This window comes from Dromiciops gliroides, chromosome 6, assembly GCF_019393635.1.
Source record: "Dromiciops gliroides isolate mDroGli1 chromosome 6, mDroGli1.pri, whole genome shotgun sequence".
NCBI lineage: Eukaryota > Metazoa > Chordata > Mammalia > Microbiotheria > Microbiotheriidae > Dromiciops > Dromiciops gliroides.
Genome location: NC_057866.1, coordinates 90,198,280 through 90,221,701, shown reverse-complemented (window position 1 = coordinate 90,221,701; position 23,422 = coordinate 90,198,280). Strand labels below are relative to the sequence as shown.

Below are 23,422 nucleotides of genomic sequence, written 5' to 3'. Positions count from 1 at the left end.
TAATGCCTCATTTAAAATTTCTGTATCATGGATGAACAATGAGCTCACTCACTAAGTAGGGACCTGTTCACACTTGTATGAGGTATTCAAATAATGTGTTTGCTTGAGAAAAATACCTTCTGCATTCTTTAGAGCAAGCTGATAAATTTTAACTGTATGAGTATCCCTCAGTTCATGCCATCAGGGACTCTGGCTCAGCCAATATGTTGAGAGCTTTCCAATTTGAGCTGGCCCTACATAGAGGAAGAATAAGCAGCCACATATAGGGCATAATTTGATCATTGTAAAAAAAAAAACTTTCTTCCTCAAAGTAGGTGATTGTATGATATTAAAGCTGTAAGGGGCTTTAGAACATCAGTGCTTGAAGGAACATTTCTACCATCAAACCTCTTAACAAGTTAAGATCCCCATCAGGTTCTTAGCATCCCTTTTCTTTTTTGATTTTACCTTGATGTTCCTCTTTCACTCTTTCAAGGACTAAAGAATAGAGGGGGCATTCCCCAACTCTTTCTCCTTCTGTGCTAGGAGGGAGAATAATCAGTATTTCATGCATATGTTACAGTTTCTTGACACTGCAGGAACACAAGCATACCCCTGCAGATCACTGAAAAAAAAATCCCCTTGCTCTCCAGACTGACTGAAAGTAATAGTATTTATCCTCTACTGGAGAAAGGGCTATATTTTGATGGCACTTTATAAATATTATCTTGTTTTCTCCTTAAAACAACTCTGGGAGATAGGTACTACTTTTTTGTGGGGCAATGAAGGTTAAGTGACTTGCCCAGGGTCACAGCAAGTGTCGAGTATTTGAGGCCAAATTTGAACTCAGGTCCTCCTGAATCCAGGGCCAGTGCTTTATTCACTGCAGCATCCAGCTGCCCCAGTAGGTACTACTTTTATCATCATTTTACAGATAAAGAAATTGAGTAAAACATAGGTTGAATGACTTTCCCAGGGTCACACAGCCAATAAGTGTCTGAGGTCAAATTTGAACTCAGTTCTTTCTGACTTTGCCTCAGCATTCTATCCACTACACCACCCAGCATTCTCAGTTTCCTTTTACCCTTAAAAGAAACACCAAAAAAATTCACTTGAGAACAAGATATTGCGGAACCCCTAGAAAAGAAAGAAAAACCTAATAAAAAACATCTAATTTCCTCTCAGCCAAGGCCCTAGCAAATTTTGTATATTTTTATAGAAAAAAAGAATACAATTAAGAGCAATTAGGAGGAGGGGTGATTCTTGGAGGATGGACTCTTAAAGGTTTGTTTTCTGATGGTCCAGGCACTCTGACCGATACAAGGAAGGAGGACAGCTCCAGTGCTGACATTGATCACAACATCCTGCTACATCCCAGGCTGCTGCCTAGGCAGATGAGAGACTCAACATTGTGTCAGAGCTGCCACAGATTTTTCTGATAGGGAGACAATACAGGGAAGCCAGCAGGGGAACAAAAATTGCCCAAGAAAAAATTTTTTTTGAGAGAGACAGATAGAGATAGAGACTAAGAGAGACACAAAGTGGGGAGACATACACATAGACACATCTCTCAATAGCTGCATGATTTCATTCATGTGGGTGCAATAACTACCAGGACATCTACCCTTCAAAGTTCTTATCCTGGATGATTTGTCATCACCCTCAAGTAAATCTTCCAAAGAGCACATAAGCAACATGCTGAAAGTCTTTTACACTTTACAGTTGCCACTGCAGTATGTATCTTGTCTCCCTGGCATCCCTCATTGTCTCAATTCCCACCTAGGACCCCTCTTTTTCTGACAATAAATGAGATGCTGATGGCTCTACTAGTACTTCTGGTTGCAGCCCACTCTCTCATTCACCACTGTATAGAAAAGGCATCGTTTATATACAAAAGCAACATCTGTGTGTAGAAATTTCTTCCCACGACACTGGTCAGTGATTTCTATGTAACTGATTATCTTTATGGAGCAGAAGGGAGCACTAAGAGTTTAAATGTTTTACTCAAGGCCACATGAGCAGCATGTGCCAGAGACATGGCTCAAAACCAGGTCTTCCTGATGACAAAGGCAGCCATCTACTTATCCTTCCGTATTTATAGATGTGTACCTATAAGTACACGTTTATGTGTATAAATTTACACATCAACAAAATGGTATAAAACATCATCCAAAAGGCAGGCAGTATGAGGTACTGGGCTTAAAGTCAGGAAGATTGTTGTTCAAATCCAACTTCAGAAGCTTACTGGCAGTAAGTGACCCTGGGAAAATCCCTCCATCTCTTTCTCAGCCTCTAATCCTTACCTGTATAATAGCATCTACTGTACCTTACAGGGCTTTTGTGAAGATTCAGTGAGATAATACATGTAAAGTGTTGGTAAAACAAAAAGTGCTGGGTAAATGTTAGCTGTGATACATGCACACATGTCCATGAACGTTCACATGTATAGACATATAGACACATATGCATGTGTGTTCACATGCATACATGTATGCCTCTGTGTATGTATATCTATATATCTATATCTTTTTTTTTTACTCTTTTTTTTTCGATGAGGCAATTGGGGTTAAGTGACTTGCCCAGGGTCACACAGCTAGTAAGTATGTCAAGTGTCTGAGGCTGGATTTGAACTCAGGTCCTCCTGAATCCAGGGCCGGTGCTCTATCCACCACACCACCTAGCTGCCCCTGTGTATATTTTTTAATGGGGTTGGACCCCATGCATTGCTAGGGACTTGAGGCAGTACAATGTCTTACAGATTTGTCATCAGAAAACCTGGATTTGAATTTAAACTCAATTAGCTATGTGATATTGGGTAAGTTATTTAATCTCTGTGAACTTCTATTTCTTCATCTGTAAAATGGGTATGATGGCTGTCTTCCCTATCTCACAGGTTCATTGTGACAAAAAGAATAAACAGTTTGTATCAAGTGTTTTGTAAACTGCAAGGTACAATTTTAAAGTCAGATTTTATTATTGCTACTGTGACTGTCCTTCCTCAGGAACTAGAATGTAAGCCCCTGGAGAATAAGGCCTCTCCTTATACCTCTTTGAAACAGAGGGTCTTTTAACTATTCTCACCAATACAATGATATAAAACAATTGCAAAGGACTTATGATGAAAAATCTACCTCCTGGGAAAGAACTGATGGAGTCTGAATGCTGACTGAAGCATACTTTTAAACCCTATCATCATCGTCATCTGAATTTTTGCAAGATGGTTAATATGAAAATATTTTGCATGATGGCACACATATAATCTATATCGATTTGCTCAAGGAGAAGGAGGGAGAGAATGTAGAACTTAAAATTAAAAAAAAAAACCATAAAATTGTTTACATGTAATTTAAAAAAAATAAAAATAATTTTGTACATTTAAGAAAAAAAAGAGGGGCAGCTAGGTGGCACAGTGGATAGAGCACTGGTCCTGGAGTCAGGAGGACCTGAGTTCAAATCCAGCCTCAGTCACTTGACACTTACTAGCTGTGTAACCCTGGGCAAGTCACTTAACTCCAATTGCCTTGCTAAAAAAAATTTAAAAAAAGAAAAAGAAAAAAAAAGTGAGTCTTACAAAAAATAGATGCTCAATAAATGTTTGTGATAAAGAGGAGCTAATGGAGATTTGGACAATGGTGGAAATGATGGAGCGAGCCCTGACAAAATTCATTCTGTCTCTGTGAGTAGGTCATATGGGGAAAATCTGACTTCATAGCAGACATAGTGAAATTTCCCAACCCAGTTTGGATGACTACTTAGAGAACATACACCAAGACACATAATTTCTGCTCGGCTGGTTTTAAAACTGAGTAATTAAACAATTTTATCGTCTCTCTTTTAAAGACAAGCTCTTTAAGTTATGAGTGCAAAACACATCTCAGTAATAATAAAGTTATTATGTTTTGTGAATTTTGTTTAAATGGGTTTTATAATTAGGTAGAGAGCATCTGTCCTGGGCTGAGACAACATTAGCTTCTCTTTTAGGGGGGAGCCAGTGTGACTTTTTCCCCTACTGCCAACTTCCATCTCCTCAGCTACTGGGATGAATGAAATATTGGATGATTTGGCAGCAATAACTAGAATTCAGCTAATACCTAAGAGAGCAGCAGTGTGGTGCAGTGGAAAGGAGAGTGATCAAGGAATCAGATGACCCAGGTTCAGTCCCAAACAAAAGACTTTTATCGTGGACCTAAGCAAGTCATAGGAAAATTGGGAAGGAATGTAGAGATCATCCTACAGACAAAGAAACAGAATTGGAGATTACATTCATGAGGTCACTAAGGTTGTAAGAAGAAGAGTCCGCGTTTGAACTCAGGGAATGCCAAGTAGCTTGTGGGAGATACAATACTGGCTCTGGAGTCAGGAAGATCTGAGTTTACATTGGCCCTGAGACACTAGTAGTGTGATCCTGGACAAGTCACTTAATCTGTTTGCCTTAATTTCCTTATCTGCAAAATGGGATAAATAAAGCAATTATCTCACAGGGTTGTTATTAGGATAAAATGAAATAATATTTGTAAAGTGCTTAGCAAGTACTTGGCACACAGAAGGTACTATATAAGAACTTATTCCTTTCCCCCTTAGAGCTGAAAGAAAACTAGTGATCATCCCTGCCCCTCATTTTATAGAGGAAGAAACTTGAGTGTTTGAAAGATGAATCTGTGACCAGGGTCTCACAGATAAAGATGAATTCAGGTCTTTGTGATTTATGAGTCCTAGTAGTAGTGGTAGTTGTAATGGTTATGATAGGAGTGGTGGTGGTAGTAGTAGTGGTGGCAGTAGTGCTGGTGATGACGGTGGTACTATTACTGCTACCACCACCACCACCACCACTACTTTGGGCCACACATTGTGGGACTCTGGCCAAAATTATAAATATTTTGAGCCCCTCCCGCATGCCCTGACACCTGCCCTCTTCCTCCTCCTCCTCCTCCTCTTCTTCTTCTTCTTCTTCTTCTTCTTCTTCTTCTTCTTCTTCTTCTTCTTCTTATTCTTCTTCTTCTTCTTCTTCTTCTTCTTCTCCTTCTCCTTCTCCTTCTCCTTCTCCTTCTCCTTCTCCTTCTCCTTCTCCTTCTCCTCCTCCTCCTCCTCCTCCTCCTCCTCCTCCTCCTCCTCCTCCTCCTCCTCCTCCTCCTCCTCCTCCCACCACCACCACCCTCCCCTCCTCCTCATCTTCCTGTTCCTCCTACTACTATCACCACTACCACCACAGCAACTACTACTACCATCATTACTACTACAACTACTCCTACTATTACTATTACTACTACTACTACTACTACTACCACTAGTACCATGACTATTATTATTACTGGTAGTATGAATCATCATAATCAACAGCTTTTATAAAGAATTTCAAAGTTTACAAAACCCTTATATAAATCATATCAGTTGATCTTCACAATAACCCTGTAAGGTAGGTATTATTATTATATTCATTTTACAAATGAAAAAATAGGGGCTTGGAAAGATTAAATGATTTAAAGGACTGTACACTTACAATGTGACAGGACCAGAGAGGTCATAGTTCAAGTCTTTCCTTTTACAAATGAGAAACTAAGAACAATGGAGGTGAAGTGATTTGACTAAGGTCACAAAAATAATAAGCATCAGAGAGAGGGCTTGAACTCAGGTCTTTAGATTCCAAAGCTAATATTCCTTCCATTGTTCTACACAGCTAGTAAGTCCCTAAAGCAGGATTAAAATTGAGTCTTCCTGATTTCAGTACTATTCCATGCTGTGTGCCACCCTATGATGATCTGTACAATACCTTGTTTTAAATTTTTTCAGTCTTAGTTTCCTTGTTTGTGAAATGGACATAAAACATCTGCACTGATCATATCGCAGGGCTGTTCCAAAGGTAGTACTTTATAAACTACAAAGCATGTTATACAAATGGGCAAACATTATTAACTAGGACTAATTTTATACCAATCAAGGATTGAAGCTCCTGCCGTGGTTCTATTATGGATGAGTTAACCCATACTTTAGGGAAAGCTAGGTGGCACAGTGGATAGAGCACTGGCCCTGGAGTCAAGAGGACCTGAGTTCAAATTTGGCCTCAGATGCTTGATACTTACTAGCTGTGTGACCCTGGGCAAGTCACTTAACCCCAGTTGCCTTAAATATACGGGGTCATCTCCAGTTATCCTGATGTATATCTTGCCACTGGACCCAGATGGCTCTGGAGGAGAGAGTAACGCTAGTAGCTTTGCACAGCCCTCCCTCACTTAAATCCAATTCACTGCAAGTCATGACATTACCTCCTGATATCATGGCATGCTACCTGTCCTCAAGGAACTTAATCATGGTGGTGATAGCAAAAACAAGATGAACAGGATCCTAGACTTGATGATGCAGACAACGATGTGGCTGAAGAACAGAGAATGGAGGCATCAATGTGCTTGGTAGGAGTCAGGAACGTCTTCCTACACAAGTTGTGTAATGTGTACTCAAAGGTTGCAGGGAAGTCAGACTGAAGAATGGATGGTGTTTGAAAGGAAAGGGGATAAGAAGAGATACCCTTAAGGAGATTAACATGAATAAAGGAACAGAGAGGGGAATAAGCTATCAAGTTTGAAGGAAGACAAGCTCTGTGTTCTAATATGCCTTCCGGGACTGACAACTCTAATATTCAATATTGAATGCCCTTTGCAGCTCCAGGATTCCATGTTCTATATTCTAATGTTCCTCCCAGCTTGAACAATCTAAATGCTCTGTTCTAAAGCTTCTTCTCTGCTCTCATAGTCTGTGTTTTAAAGGAATGGATACTTGCAATCTCCTACACCAGTCATTGTTACTGTTGTTCAGTTGTGTCCAACTCTTTGTGACCCTTTGGACCATACTGTCCATGGGGTTTTCTTGGCAAAGGTACTGGAGCAGTCTGTCATTTCCTCCTCTAAAATCATACTGTCCTTAAAAAGGTGATATCATCTTTGCCTGTCATTAGCTTGATTTCTTTTTGAAAAGTTGAATAGCTGTAACCAGATCACAATAGCATTTCTGAAATACACACCACATGGTCCAAATGCCATTTTTAGCTTAGTTGGTAAGCAAAATGTGATTCATTAAGCCAACTTGTACTCCACTGGGGGTCTTTCACTGTTTGTTTTTGTTGAATGTGAGAAAGAGGAGAAGAACCAGGAAGGACCACAAATTAATTTCCATAACTCTAGCTTATGAGATATATTCAAAATATCCCCATCCCCACAATGACCTTCGTGCTAAACAACTCATGTCAGACAGTAGAATAGAAGCATTTTGACTCCCTTCTATGCTTCCCCCTTTCCCCAAAGACAATAGAGGCAAGAGTAAAATTAGGTGGGGACAGATCCTCCAGGGAAAGAGTTCCTACTTTTAAAACTATAACTTGATTTTGATACTTGAGATAAACTTATCAAAATGGGTGCTGAGCAAATAAGACAGAAGCATAGAAGATGCCTTTACCTCAACCTTTTGTGAAAACTTCAATGGCCTTGGGCATGAAAAAGAACCCATAGGATACAAGATTCACTGAGGAAAAGACCCCTGGGACTTGGCTCCATGGCATGAGACAGGATATGGTGAGGGTGCTCTTGGTGGGGAAGGGAGACTGGCAGGGAGACATTATTCAATCAATTAATCAACAAACATTTATTAAGCACCCACTGTGTACCAAACCCTGTACTAGGACCTGGAGATACACAAAGAAATGAAACAGTCCCTGCCTTCAAAGAGCTTATATTTTATCATGGGAGACAAGATGAACATGCATAGACAAACATAGAAAAGATAATTTGGAGGAAGGAGATGCTAGAAGCTATGGGATAGGAAAGGCTTCATGTAGGAGGTAATGTTGCTGGGGGGGTGGCAGGTAGAAGACATTGAGGAGAGGGTTGGTAGGAAGCACATAGCTTCTCATATGAATTTTTTTTTCTAACTCAATTGTTTCTATGGTGCTGAAAGAATGAGGGACTGCTAGAGTCTTCTACTTTGTGATGCCTTGGTGCATAACTTCAATTGCCCTGCCTTAGTTATGGCTCAAAAAGGGAACAGGCACACAAAGCACAATCCTCCCATTCATTTAAAGTATTTGTTGGGAGGAAGCTTCATAAAGGTGATATCATCTTGCTGACTCTTCTTCCAGAAATTAAATATAAATGTATTGTGTGCTCCTTTTCTCTCAGATAGAAGGTAGATTGAGTGACATGGTTTCACCTAGAGAAGTCACACTTCAGTCCAACCACTTCTCTAATGAATGAATCCCCTCCTCATGAATCTTTTCTTTTTTGGGCTGGGCAATGAGGGTTAAGTGACTTGTCCAGGGTCACACAGCTAGTAAATGTCAAGTGTCTGAGGCTGGATTTGAAATCAAGTCCTCCTGAATCCAGGGCCAGTGCATTATCCACTTTGCCACCTAGCTGCCCCCTCTACTCATGAATCTTGATAGTTGGTGATACACCTCTTGGTTCAACACCTCCACAAGTAAGGAAAGTGTTTTCTCCTAAGGTAGAACCTTCTGCTGATAGACATGAAGTTCTTAAAGATGGTAGGCTAAAACTGGTCTCTTTACAGCCTTCTCCCTTATTTTACTTGTGTGATCTCAGTCAAGGCATGTAACTTTTCTGGCCTTTGGTTTCCTCATCTACAAAATGAAATGGGGACAGCTAGGTGGCACAGTGGACAGAGCACCGGCACTGGATTCAGGAGGACCTGACTTCAAATCTGGCCTCAGACCCTTGATACTAACTAGCTGTGTGACCCTGGGCAAGTCACTTAACCCCAATTGCCTCACCAAAAAAAAAGAAAGAAAGAAAGAAAGAAAGAAAGAAAGAAAGAAAGAAAGAAAGAAAGAAAGAAAGAAAGAAAGAAAGAAAGAAAGAAAGAAAGAAAGAAAGAAAGAAAGAAAGAAAGAAAGAAAGAAAGAAATAATAGGACCAGATGTTTTCTGAGGTCCCTTCCAGCTTGACATCCACAAGCTATGTGATCCTATTAATTGCTTATTCAGGTTTTTTTTGTTTGTTTGTTTTTGTTTGTTTTGTTGCTGTTATTTCTGTGTGTGTGTGTGTGTGTGTGTGTGTGTTTTATGGGGCAATGAGGGTTAAGTGACTTGCACAGGGTCACACAGCTAGTGTTAAGTGTCTGAGGCCAGCTTTGAACTCAGGTCCTCCTGAATCCAGGGCTAGTGCTTTATCACTGTGCCACCTACCTATGCCACTTATACAGTTCTTTACCACAAAACAGACTTGGCATTTATCTCAATCAGATTTCATTTGGTTTGACAGGAGCCATCATTCCCACCTTAGAGAATTTTTTCTGATGTCCAACATTCTAATTATCACTCTTAGTTCTATGACGTTTGTATATTTCATAAGAATGTCACAGAAGCTTTCATTAAGCTTCTAATAAAAATGCTTAAAAAAAAACCCTGACAGAAGTCTGCACCACCCTCCTTCCCCCTCGGGCCAGTGAGCTGAGCTGAGCGAGCCTCTGCCGCTGACTGGGGACACTCGGGTGGGCTGGCCTGCCGCCACTGAGATTGAAAGCATGGCAATCCTTATCACAGTTGTTGCCAGAGGCACAACCATCCTTGCCAAACATGCCTGGTGTGGTGGAAACTTCCTGGAGGTGACAGAGCAGATTCTGGCTAAAATACCCTCTGAAAATAACAAACTCACTTATTCACATGGAAATTACCTATTTCACTACATCTGCCAAGACAGGATTGTGTAGCTTTGTATCACAGATGATGACTTTGAACGTTCCCGAGCCTTCAGTTTTCTGAATGAAATCAAGAAGAGGTTTCAGACTACATATGGCTCCAGAACCCAAACAGCCCTTCCCTATGCCATGAACAGTGAGTTCTACAGTGTTCTGGCTGCACAGATGGAACATCACTCTGAGAACAAACAAGTGGATAAAGTGGTGGAGACTCAAGCTCAAGTGGATGAACTAAAAGGAATCATGGTCCGGAACATTGATCTAGTGGCCCAATGAGGAGAAAGACTGGAGTTACGGATAGATAAAACAGAACATCTGGTAGATTCATCAGTCACCTTCAAAACTACTAGCAGGAACCTTGCCAGAGCCATGTATATGAAGAACCTGAAACTCACTGTCATCATCCTCATTGCAGCAATGATCTTCATCTTACCTGGCCAAGCTGTGTGGTGAAATAAATTCAGCAAACAATCGTAAGCCAAGAACATGAGGGAGCAAGGATTTACGAACAAGCCAGTAAGTTCCTCCTGATTGCAACTATCCATCCCTTCTACTTTTCTTCCGTCATTCCCAGACTGCACTTTTCTTTATGTATCCCAGTGCCCCCCAAATGGAGCCATCCAGTCACTGCTTCTGCGCCACTGCCATCTTGATTGAAAGGACACTTGTCATTTTGAACTCTTTGCTGTTACCCAGAAGAAGCCACTCAGGTCTCCAACTGCTGCTTGGGAATAAAGAAGGAACACATTGGTGTGACTGTATACACCAAAGCATTTGCACTTTAATAGAATCCAAATGATGCCATCTCAGCCTCATCTCTTCTGATATGTATGGACGGACACCATTCCAACTAGAGAATCTGGAGTGGGGGGGCCCCACCTTTGCTCCTTTGGGGGGGTTGGAATTGCAGGATTGGTGTTGTTTATCTGTTCATGTAAAGCTCATTTAAGACCTATCGTTGCTAACCAGGTGGGAATCAGCGCCTGTTGGAATTCCTCAAGTCCATTCATCCCGTATGATACTTTCTGGCACCCAGTTCAGAAAAATGGACCAATCTGTTCCTCTGCTTTTCTATTGCAATTGAGTTGAAAAAGTGATGGTTTCATTCATGTCCAAAGTTGGAACAATGTAGCTACTTTCCTTGTTTGTGTGTTTAAGTATTTTTGTCCTCTTGAGGGGAGGGACTCTTCAAATCAACCCTCTTGTTCCCAAAGTGGTAGAACTGCTTTGGCCAAGCAAGATACTGGAAGAGAGACTCTTTAACGGCTTGGATTGGCTTGGAAGTTATTTAAGTAGAACACGGGAAATCTTTTTTCTTATGGGGGCTTAATAGTTGCGTTGCCTTGAATGAATAAAATGAATACCAAGTCAGCAATGGAGCTGGTGTGGTAGCTGAGAGTACCTCTCTCTCTCTATCCCCTGTATTGGGTTTGGTTGCTGCTGAGCTACAAGGCTGCAGATCCTTCAAGGCCAGGCCTGTGCACATTAAGTGTCTGTCTACATTTGGACAAGAGATTTAGCAAATACTTGGCCAGAGCTCAGGTCACCAAGCAAAGCACATTTTGGTGACTAAACATTCTTCATTGGGTGGGGCAGGTTCCTTTAAAAATTGAAATGATTTAAAAAATTATTTGACTAGAGTGGAGATGGAAAGAAAGCAAATATTATGGTACATAAAACTGTAATGAGCCTGTCTTGGAACTTAGCTAGAGACCCTGTAGTGTAAAGGACACACCTGCTATCAAGGAAATTGGTACTTGTATATCTCAGAGGGAGCCAGGGTCCACCTATATTGATTTCTCAACAAGTGCCCTTCCATGAGATTACATGAAATTCTGACCCCTTTGTTACCTTAAGAATTAGTGTCTGTGCTCCATTCTTTTCAGATTGCAGCTCCTCTTGAATTATCCCAACCATGTGCCTTGACTATATATGCATCACATCACATGGCTCACAGAGCCTATCCTTTTAACTGCGTTCCATAATTCACACTGTTTTGTTGGTACCTACTCCTTCACTCCGCCCTTCCCTTAACCCAAAATACACATTGAAAGTCTTATTGTCTCTCCTCTTGCCCTTAGTGCTATGAATGCCCATCATTCAGGTCTGTCACAGTGGCCCCTTTCAAATCTTTTATTTCTTTTTAATACTACTTTAGCCTACCTGGTCCAGAAGAGAATTGTGCATCCTTGGGTTAGAACCACCAAATAGCTTTACTCAGAAGCAAATGGCTTCAAAGTCCAATTCCCTTTTGTGTCTACACTTGCACCAAGTTACTAGTGCACCTAACTGTGAATGATTCAGGGAACTGACTTTGCTCTTAATTCTCTTTCTGTGTAAAACCACTTTTAACAAAGATGCCTTTGTCTTAAAGAATGTGTTCATTGATGGCGTAATTGAAAAGCTTTACCTCTTGAAATAAAACGACACAGAAATGTGAAAAAAAAAAAAAAAACCCTGACAGGGGCAGCTAGGTGGTGCAGTGGATAGAGCACTGGCCCTGGATTCAGGAGGACCTGAGTTCAAATCCAGCCTCAGACACTTAACACTTACTAGCTGTGTGACCCTGGGCAACTCACTTAACCCCAATTACCTCACCAACAAACAAACAAACAAATAAACACAGATCCAGGGATGAAACACTGTGTTCCTCCCCTGGAGATCTTACTCCAACTTCCCATTTATGCATTAATGAACAGTCTTTGGACCTGGTTGCTTAAATAACTAGGAATCACAACAACAGGATAATTATACAGCCTACATCTTTTCTTATTATTGACAAAGCTGTCAATCAAATGTTTGTTAAGGGCCTATCACTTGCAAAATCCTGTGCTGCACAGAGAAAAGACAGTGCTAACACCCTCAAGGAACTTAGGATTCAATGGTGGGGATGGACACAAAATATATGCAAATAAGTACTGTACAAGGCACATCCCAATAGGGGCAAGAAAGATCTTGAGACAGAATGCTCTTGGAGATAGAGGAAGGTCTCATGGATGAATGGGCACCTGGGCTCAATCCTGGAAGGGAGAAAAGGTTTCCAAGAGATGAGTGTGAGGGATGTATGTCATCCATGTATGTTATAAGTATGTCCACAGAGGTTTGTCTAAAAGTAGTTCACAAAGAAGTGAGGACAGATACCTTTGGAATCTTACCCACTGTTCTCTAAAGGACACTTTGATTCCTACCTGGAGAATCCAGGAGACTGGGGCCACTTGACTAGCCCACTCTTCTCTCCTCACAGAGCATACCAGACCATAATTTTATCAATCTGTCTTACCAACTATACTAGTTTAGGGGAGATGTGTTTTTTTTTAAGTTCAAGCTACTCTCATGGCTGCTGTACATTAATAGGAAATGACTGTCCCAAAATAAGCTTGACTCCCTTACCACCAAGTGCTACTTACACATACACTATCACAATAGCGAATCAGTGATTAAACCCCATTATTCCAAGTGATAGGCAACTTGATGTCATAGTGGATAGAGTGCCGGGTCTAGAGTCAGGAAAACCTAAGTTCAAATCCTGGCCTCAGACACTTACTAGCTGTGTGACCTTGGGCAAGTCACTTAATTTTGTTTACCTCAGTTTTCTCACCTGTAAAATGAGCTGTAGAAAGTAATAATAAACCACTATAGTATTTTTCCAAGAAAACCCCCAAAAAGGGGTCACTGAAAAAATGTTTAAATACCACCAATGCAAGCTGAGAGCAAATAGAAATTAGAAAGGTTAGATAGAGTAGAACATGCCAGGCAGTGCACAGAATAAAAGAGCACTTCTACAAAGAATGGGATATCTCACCTCAATTAAGTCTCTATGCTCACCCAAGAGGAGATTCCCTGGGTGTCTAGTATAGTAGCAAAAAATCAGGGATGTGTTGGAGGTTCAGGCTCCTCGACATGTTGGTTTCATTCCCAGAGATTTTCTCTTACCAGTGGCCTCTCCATGAAGAGAGTCTGGCATCATGTAGGTCCTTTCTCAAAGTTAGACGGCAGAAGAGATGTCCCAAGTTCTCAGCAACCTTGGCCTCCAATTGGACAGAATGCCAAGTAATTTTTCCCTCCATCAATGAGCCATATACAAATGCCCAGTCATGAATCCTGGGTTACATGAGAATAAGGAGAGAGTGCATATCAGCAGTGGAAGCTGGACTGTGAGAATGGACAAAAGCTGGAAAAGACAAGACAAGATTGAAGAATAGCCCAGTTTGGAATGAATGTAGAGTCTGAAAAGAAACAGTGTGAAAGAATGATGGAAAGATCCATTGATAGCAGGTCAGGCTGGAATATTAATGCCAGGCTAAGTGGGAAGTTTTTGATTTTTTTCGTTTTTGCCTGGGGGCAGTGACTTTGGTAGAGCTGTGCATTGAACTATACATCATGACTTTATTAAAGCCCTTTTGAAATTCCTCACTTACTGGTCTGACTATCCCACCCCAAAACCACAACTGTGATAAAATATAAACAGCAGCAAGCTACAATAACGATGATGACAAGGGGCAGCTAGGTAGCACAGTGGATAAAGCACTGGCCCTAAATTCAGTAGGCCCTGAGTTCAAATCCATCCTCAGACACTTGACACTTGCTAGCTGTATGACCCTGGGCAAGTCACTTAACCCCTCATTGCCTGCCCCCCCAAATAATAGCAATGACAACAAAACAATCCTTCCCATACATATCCATCAGAAGTGCTACATGGCACTTTTTAGATGTTATGATTCATAAACATATTTTGGAATTCTGTGCTGATGTGAAAATAAGGGAACTAAGACAGGTTTTTGCACAAATCATGAAGGTAAATATTTTAGAAAGGTCTCAACAAAAGGTGATCACTGACTCTACCCCCACATCCTGTGAAACAGTAGGATCCACAGATTTATAGGACTTGGATCAGCAGTTCTTAGATTTAGTCTCACCCCCAGCTATTGCCTTACAACACACACACACACACACACACACACACACACATTCATTCTTTGATGTAATATAATGAGAAATGTAAGAAACACAGCAGAGATCTTGTTATAAGCCATTTTTCTGAACTCAAGAAACTCTACATATCCACTTTTTACAAAGCACAGCATTTTAGAATGTGAATTCCTGGAAGGACAGAAGCAGTTTCATTGTGTTACCTTTGTATACCTCTCCACCCCCAATTTTAATACAGTGTTGCCATAAAAATAGGTATTTAAAATGCATCTTAATGAGCTGGCCAGAGGGGATGATTGTAGATCTTCTCATCCAAATACACCCCCATGATCATATCAGACAGAGTCCTAGAAGCCTTGTTTTATAAATGAAAAGACCATGTATTCAGTCAAAATATTTGGGTTCTGATTACATATTGGCCATCTGTCTGACCTTACAAGTGGCCTAACCCTTCTGAACTTCAATCTCCCCATCTGAAAATGGAACCAATAATAATCACATGATTTGTCTTATAGTTTCCACATGTCAAAATGTTTTATGAGAAAATGTAGTGTTCTCAGCTGGCTTTAGAATCATCAGGATCTGAGTTCAAATCCTAGTTCTTTCACTTACTACTTCTGTGACTTTGGACAAATCTTTCCTTTAGTTTCTTCACCCATGAAATGAGGTTGGGTTAGATGACCCTTAAGATGCAATCAAATTCTAAGTCTAGAAGAGTTGAATCTAAAAAAGATATTCTAAATGTAACTTATGATTATGATCCTGCCTAAAGTTTGTAAATTGCCATTCTACAAGGTCAGATGTTGTAGGAAGTATTACATAATGGAAATAATATGAATAATTTATATAAATTGATATGTATTTATTATTTATAAAACAGTTAAGGAATTAAAATACTAAGTTATATGTATTAGAATATAGGTATATCTAAATATAATGTAGAAAATTTACATTATACATCATATATGTATCTTTCTGTATATTATATCTATGTTTGATATGTGTATAAACTATAATTATGTATCACAAATAAAAGTAAAACATAAATAATGGGAAGAATCCTCAAGTCAGAAAGCATGAGGTTCTATCACCCACTTGACACATGACCTTGAAAAAGTTCTATGATTCTCTAAGTCTCAGTTTCTTTATTTGTAAAATAGTTATGTAATCCCTCCCATCCTTAATTCTAAAGCTTCCATGAGGATCAAATTTCAATCCTGTACATGAAAGTGCTACAGAGGTCTTAGGAATTATTAACAATGGTAATAACGATAAGGCATATTTTAAACTATTATCATTGTTCACTCAACAAACAGTGTAGGTAGGTCCCACTTTCATATAAGATGAGCATGATCTTTGGACATCATTTTAAGTGACAATTTAAGAGTTTGCTTTAGTGAAATGGGCTATGTCATCTCTCATCAGAGGCTCATTCATTGTGAAGGGAGCCATTAAAAGGAGAGGGATTGGGAGAGACCCTTTAAGAAAGTTGGTCTGTCAAGTTTCCTGTCAATGAAATGGCAATTCTTTTTTCCCCTCTGCTGCCTGAACTCTATTACATTTCATGCTTATCCCATTTCAAACCTACATAAAAGTTACCCAAGCAATCAAAATGCCTTCACTGCTCAGCTTTAGATTTATGGAGCTTCTCTTCCCTCCCTCATAATATTGTTTGCAATCAGGAGAAATCTTTGATGTCACATAACTTGGTGCAGGTAGAAAGTCCTGGAGCTGGAGACAATAAGAAAACTTGGGTTTGAAGACTACAGTATAGCGGCCAGATGCATTTGGAAAAGGTGTTCTACCTTTTCTGGGCTTGTTTTTTCATCTCTAAAAGGGGAATAATAATATTGTGACATTAAGAAGCCCTGGACTAGCCATGTAATATACAGGTAAAAGTAAGTACTCTCATTTAGCTGAAGAATAGTCTATACGAAGATAAGGTAACTACAAAAATGGTAATGAGATTGAAACCGAAGATCTCCAGGAAAAACAGAAGCAAAGAATGTAAGAGAAGATAGCAACCTTACAGTTTATCTAATCTTTTTTTCCCCCAAAGCATGACTGGAATAATCCTATTAGTTCAATCATACTGGGAAGCTCCAAAAAGGAGAGTGATTTGCCCAAGGTCACTTAGGTTGTATCAGAGACTGCATTGGAACCTAGGTTCTTTGACTTTAGATCCAATATAAACAGTGCGTTTTTCAATTACCATCAACATAAATTTAACTTTGTTACCTCATGGTAACATATCCCACTTCTTTCTCTCTATTGAGAAGTAGTTGTTATCAAGTATCCAAAGTCCTCCCTTAACAGACTATGAAACTAAAGCCCAAGTGTTTGATTATGTTAAAACAATAAGAGTGCTAGGAAGTTAACCGCCATGGGGAAAAAATGGACTTAAAAAATGGAATGGTAGCACAAGGAAAATCCATTTCAGCTCTAAATCTCTGATGCCATGTTTGTTCCCAGCTGTTTGATGGGCATCATATAAGACAAGGGAAGTGAGAAAATCTTTTGAAGTATACTCAGTGCCTTTATGTCTCTGGCATGAGGATTTCATCCAAATGACAGAATTGTCATCTTGAGTATTCTATCAATGTCTCATACTTGAAAATTGGGACTACTATAGGGGAACACACACACATATATATATACACACACATATGTTTATATATACACATACATACATATATATACATCTCTCTATAGACACACATACAAATATGTATTATATATATATGTCTTAGGTATATATAGAGAGATCTATCTATCTACATACTCACAATAACACTAACATGTGTATACCCATTAACAATGTTTAAAAAAATAGCCTGGGCATTTGCCCTAGCTACTGCATGTACAAAGTGAGGATAAATCTTTTCCTTAGCCAACATTATAATTTCCATCAGCATTATATCTATCTGAGAAGATTTTCATTATGTTAGATCTATGGATATCACAGAAAATCCTCACTATTGGAAGCCTGAGTAAGAGGCATTAGTCCCTAGAGACTAATTGTTTGTTGACCAGAATAACCTCAATGATGGACCACCATGACCTCAGAAGAATTAAGATTTCCATAGACCTAAAGGGTGACGCAGGGATTCATGGATAGCCTGAAGCATGTTGTCAATGATGCCTTGGATGCCAGAAATAGCCTTAAAGGCTTTGTGGCATTATAGAGGATGTGGCTAACCAAAGAGTGAGGTGGGTATACTGGTGAGGTCAGACAACAAACAGCCTGAGTGTCACACTGGCATCCACAAAAAATTAAAAGAATTATGGGAAATCCAATGAGATTGATAGACATTTTGCAATGACTTTTTGAAGGGATTTAGGCAAGAAAGAGTAACAGGAGATGAGGGTATTTCAATCTGTGACAGAGGAAGAAGCTCCCCCCTCTCATATTTTATATAAAAATACTTTTGAAATCATAGATTTTTAGACATAGAATGGGAAGAGATTTCAGAGGCAACCCAACCTTTTCATTTTACAGAGAAAGAAACAGGCCCAGAGAGGTTTAATGATGTGTCTGTGGTCATATAAGATGTGATTGGCAAAGTCAGGATATAAATTGAAGTCCCCAGACTCCATAGCCCATGCTTTTCCTACTGTGCCATGGTAAGATGATATGCCTTAGCTGGACTTGATATCAAAGTCTCTTTAACTGCTCTGCATTGTTCTATAAGGGGATATTGCTCATGGCTTTTGTCATCTTTCTCCTTCATATTTTGGAGATGATTTGTGGTCTAAACCAGTGTTGCCTTGACTGTCACGTATCTCTGTTTTGCAAAGAAATGAAGTGTTGCAGGTGGAAGATAGTTTTGGGGCTCCCTATCCTTTCTGTGGCATATATATATATCAATTTAACGTGTCAAAGAAATGGTGATAAGACTGAGTTCTGTATTGCTGAGGCAATGTGAGATATGGGAAAGTGTTTTGAACTTGGTCTCAGAAGAGACCTAGATTGAAATTCTAGCTGTTTGACCCTGAGTAAGTCCCTTAACCTCTCTAAAACTCAGTGTCTTTACCTGAAATAAACAGGTTAATATTTACTTCTTAGGGTTCTTATGAGGATCAAATGAAATAATCTTTGTAAATGGTTTTTCCTAAGTTTAAAGCATTACATAAATGTCAATTATGCCTCTCAATTCTATATTTCAGGAAAGTTGACTCCTACCTTGTTCCCAATCTCATCCTGTACCCTTCCACCACGTCAGAAGTGATTGTGGTTAAAGATAAATTTTCTCAGCAATCCACTGAGATTTGAAATCAAGGAAGGTGTAAAATGAGAAGATACATAGTCACTGAAGGTGTTCCTTAGTATCATGGAACATAAAACTTGTAAAGTCCCGATAAGAGAATGATTCTGTATTAGTTGTAGCACATCCAAATGCTTCTATTTAAACAAGACATCATTACTTGAGTAGAACATTACAGAGCCTCCTCAATAAAATGCGAAGAAATGCAAAACAAAAGTTGGTCTAGCAATCCATACTAGAAAAAAAAAAAAGATGAAAAATGCATACTTACCAGATTAAGATCCATGGCCAGGGAGTAAGCCTATTGCATTCAACTATAAATATATATATATATATATATATATATATATTTTTTTTTAGACAACCCCTACAGATGGACAATAGAGTGGGTGAGAATTGAAAATGAGATGAGTGATAATGCGTCTGAGAATTTATGTTGCATTTTTAATAGTACAAATTGTTCACTACCAAAAAAACTTAAGTCTTCAGTACAACTATACTTTTGTGATAGTTATATATAGTTATGAGCCATGGGATGCTACATTCTCATAAGAACAAAAATTTTAAATAACTCCAAAGGAAAAATGCAAAGTAAGTATCACTGGGATGTAGCCTATTACTGATACTGATTTGCATGTGAGAAGTGGAACAAATGACATAGTTGAGGATAGATACAATTATCAAAGGAGGTGAGCAAATTGTTGGGTAAGAATAAAGGAAAGGGGCAGCTAGATGGCGCAGTGGTTAAAGCACTGGCCCTGGATTCAGGAGTACCTGAGTTCAAATCCGGCCTTAGACACTTGACACTTACTAGCTGTGTGACTGTGGGCAAGTCACTTAACCCCCATTGCCTAAAAAAAAAAAAAAAAAAAAAAAAAAAAAAAAAAAAAAAAAGAATAAAGGAAAGTGGGGCAGCTAGGTGGTGCAGTGGATAAAGCACTGGCCCTGGACTCAGGAGGACCTGAGTTCAAATACAACCTCAGACACTTGACACTTACTAGCTGTGTGACCCTGGGCAAGTCACTTAACCCTCATTGCCCCTCAAAATACAAAACAAGACAAAAAACAAACAAACAAAAAGAATAAAGGAAAGTGAAAGGAAGCTCCAGGATGCATTTATACTTTCAAGATATTAAAAGACCAGAGGAAAGTGTACATGATACTTGAATAGACCTTAGAAATTGATGGAAAAATAGGAACAGGAGTTGTACAAGGCCAGACCATATCAGGGTGTTGGGATGTGCATTCATGGAAAAGCCATCAAAGTATCCAAATACACAATTTCCCTTACCTGGTTTCCTCTTTGGGGTTTAGCAATGAAGCATTGTCATTTTTTAACACTCAAAGCTCACGTCGCGTACTTTTATTAGTCAGAATGGGCAGCCTCTATTGAAGTCCTTCTATGCTACCTCATGGCTAGGAAATAAGAGTGAGCTCTTACAAACAACTGAGAAGCAGATACTCAAGCAACTTCTATCGAACAGGAAACGTTTTGAGTAAAACCATAGATCCATAGCTGGAAGGGACTTTAGAGGTCACCCAGATCAACCCTGTGATTTTACAGATGAGGAAAGTAAGGCCCGCAGAGGTTAAGTGACTGCCCCCAAATCACAGACAGTAAAACTTAGGAATACAAAAAAACTAGTGCCAGACTCAAAAGCCACTTATCTCCAGGGTCAATCTAGTCATGTGTAGAAACCTTCACCAACAGGAGGGCACTAACATGGTGACATTTTTGGCCATGCAAAGTAAGACTCAAGACTAAGGGGTGGAGTCATTGGTCTATGTTAGTGAAAGGAACATCCCAACAGAGGAAATCATTGACTGTTGAAGTTTTGAAGCAGGACATGGGTAGAATTTCTGATTGAGGAGCTCTTTGATATGAGGTTTTGCTATCTCCTTATAATGATGTTTTTAAAATATATGATATATGTCCATGTGTGTATATCTTTCTATACATATAGATTCAATACATGTACGGTATAATATATATAAACACCTACATATATACATGATATATTCAAACTGATATATATATATGTGTGTGTGTTTTTTAATGTATTTATTGTTTAGTCATTTTTTACAGTCATATCTGAATCTTCGGGACCCCATTTGGGGGTTATCTTGGCAAAGATACTGGAGTTGTTTGTAATTTCCTTCTCTATTAAGACAAACAAGGTTAAGTGATTTTCCCAGGGTCATATAGATAGTATGTGTCAAAGATTAGATTTGAACTCAGGTCTTCCTGACTCCAGGACCAGCACGGTACCCACTGTGCCACCTAAAGGCCTATACACACATAGGTGTATACACACATACATACATATACACAAATGTATGTATATATGTGTCTATATACAAATATATACATACATACACACACACACACACACACACATATATATACATATACATACAGAGACAGAGGGAGAGACAGATAGACAGAGGCAGAGAATGCCTATCTATGTATCATGTATTACAATGAGATAAAAAAGAGGCGCACAGATATAGGCCCTTCCTTTTACTGACACAACATTTATCCTGCCTTGTAGGATCATCTCAGGAGCAGTGGAACCCAACTGTCTCTGGAGCATGCCCAAATTTCACACATCCTTCCACTTAATAGTCAGATAGTAATTAGTTTCTCTTTTTCAATTAACAAAAACTTATTTTCTTTCACACCTCTTCTCCATGGGGATGGTGGGGAGAACACTTGTCACAAATATGCATAGGAAAAAAGTATCATAACGTAATGTTGTACATGTCATCAGTAGAAGCAGCTGATGCTTATGGACAGAGCAGTTGTTTTAATAAGATAACTTACTACCTCTTAGCAGACCAGTATAAGGAAAACACTTCCTCACATCAGAACTCTTTTACAGAGACATGTACTGTGCAAAAAAAGAGAGGAAAACATAATGATGGGGAAAGCCTAGTTCAGAGATCACAGGACTTAGAATAGAAAATCTGGAAGGAATAAGAAGGGGCATTATTAGAAATTAGATCATTATTAGACATTAGATCATAGAATGTTAGATCTGGAAGTGATTTTACAGAAAGAGCATCTAGTCCAACTCTTTCACTTTACAGATGAGAAAACTGAGTAGAAAAAAATAACAAGGTTCACCGTGCAGCAGAAAGATCTAAACAATGGTTTGGAAAAGGTGAATTCAAGTGTTCCAGAAATCAAAACTGCTACTCAAAATCTCCCAGAAACTCGGCATACTTTTCTATCTTTTAAAAGTTCATTCCCTGGGGGGCGGCTAGGTGGCACAGTGGATAAAGCACCAGCCCTGGATTCAGGAGGACCTGAGTACAAATCTGGCCTCAGACACTTGACACTTACTAGCTGTGTGACCCTGGGCAAGTCACTTAACCTCCATTGCCCTGCCCCCCCCCAAAAAAAACCAACCAACCAACCAAACAAACAAACAAACAAAAAAGTTCATTTCCCTACCCTGCCTCCTCCAGGAAGATTTCCTTAATCCACTTCATTAAGTAATAACCTCTTCCCTCTCAGAATTCATGCAACCCTTTGCTTGTGCCTTTGTTTTCCACCTATATATTATTTTGTATTATTGCTATTTCTATAAATGCAATGAGTTCCTATTATTGGACTGGTAGCTATACTAAGGCAGGGAATCTATCCTCTCTAAACTTCATGTCACTTTCAGCACCTTGCACAATGCTGTATATACAGTAGATCCTTAATAAATGTTGGCTGAATTGAAATAATTCTTATCCAGTCATTTTCAATGGTGTTTGACTCTTCATCACCCCATTTGGGGTTTTCTTGCAATGGTTTGCCATTTCCTTTTCCAGGTCATTTTACCAATGTAGAACTGAGGCTTAAGTGGTTAAATGACTTGGCCAGAGTCACACAGCTAGTAAGTGTCTGAAGCTAATTTGAACCCATGAAGATGAGTCTTCCTGACTCCAGGCCCAGTGCTCTATCAACTATGTCACCCAATAACCTCAAGTAGAGTTAAATTGAATCATAAAATAATAGAATCAGATCAAAAAGTCAAAACTTGAAAGTAACATAGAGCTCACATACTACTATCGCTACCACCCCCTGCCATTATACAAGTTAAGAAACTGAGGCCTGGAGGCTTGTGCATGACATGCCCAAGGTCACGTAGCAAGTCTGCATCAAGGCAAGGACTGTCCTCTCCCAGCCCCTCTTTTCCCCCTACCATCCATTATCTTTCTTCCTCACCTCTAATATTGCTCGCTATCTGTCCACAAGTAGTGGGCCTGTCTGCACAATGTATAGCTCAGAACAGAGTGTGCCCTGTGCCACCATCATGCAAGGCTGACAGATTATGATTTCTTTTGCATCACCAAGCACTCACAGTTTGGGGCACAGTAGGGAATGCTCGGGCATAGTTCTGGCTCGCCATCCTGCTTTGCATCCTCAGGGCAGAGCATCTGTTTCCTTTCTGCTCCGCTGTGAAGGCCATAGCAAGGAAGACCCTCAAGTGACCTTTCTAGAGGGAGGTTGATGTGAACAGCTGGTACCTGTGTTCCCTTGGCAGAGAACTTTGGACAGA

General features: G+C 39.6%; 1 protein-coding gene and 1 pseudogene across 4 annotated transcripts in view; one reads left to right on the top strand and one right to left on the bottom strand.

The window, feature by feature from the left end:
- The window catches only part of SORCS2 (sortilin related VPS10 domain containing receptor 2), a 1,257,082-nt gene that overhangs the window by 267,056 nt on the left and 966,604 nt on the right, over nucleotides 1-23,422 (bottom strand). The gene's annotated exons all lie outside the window — the stretch shown is intronic.
- LOC122731240 lies at nucleotides 9,488-10,060 on the top strand (annotated as a pseudogene).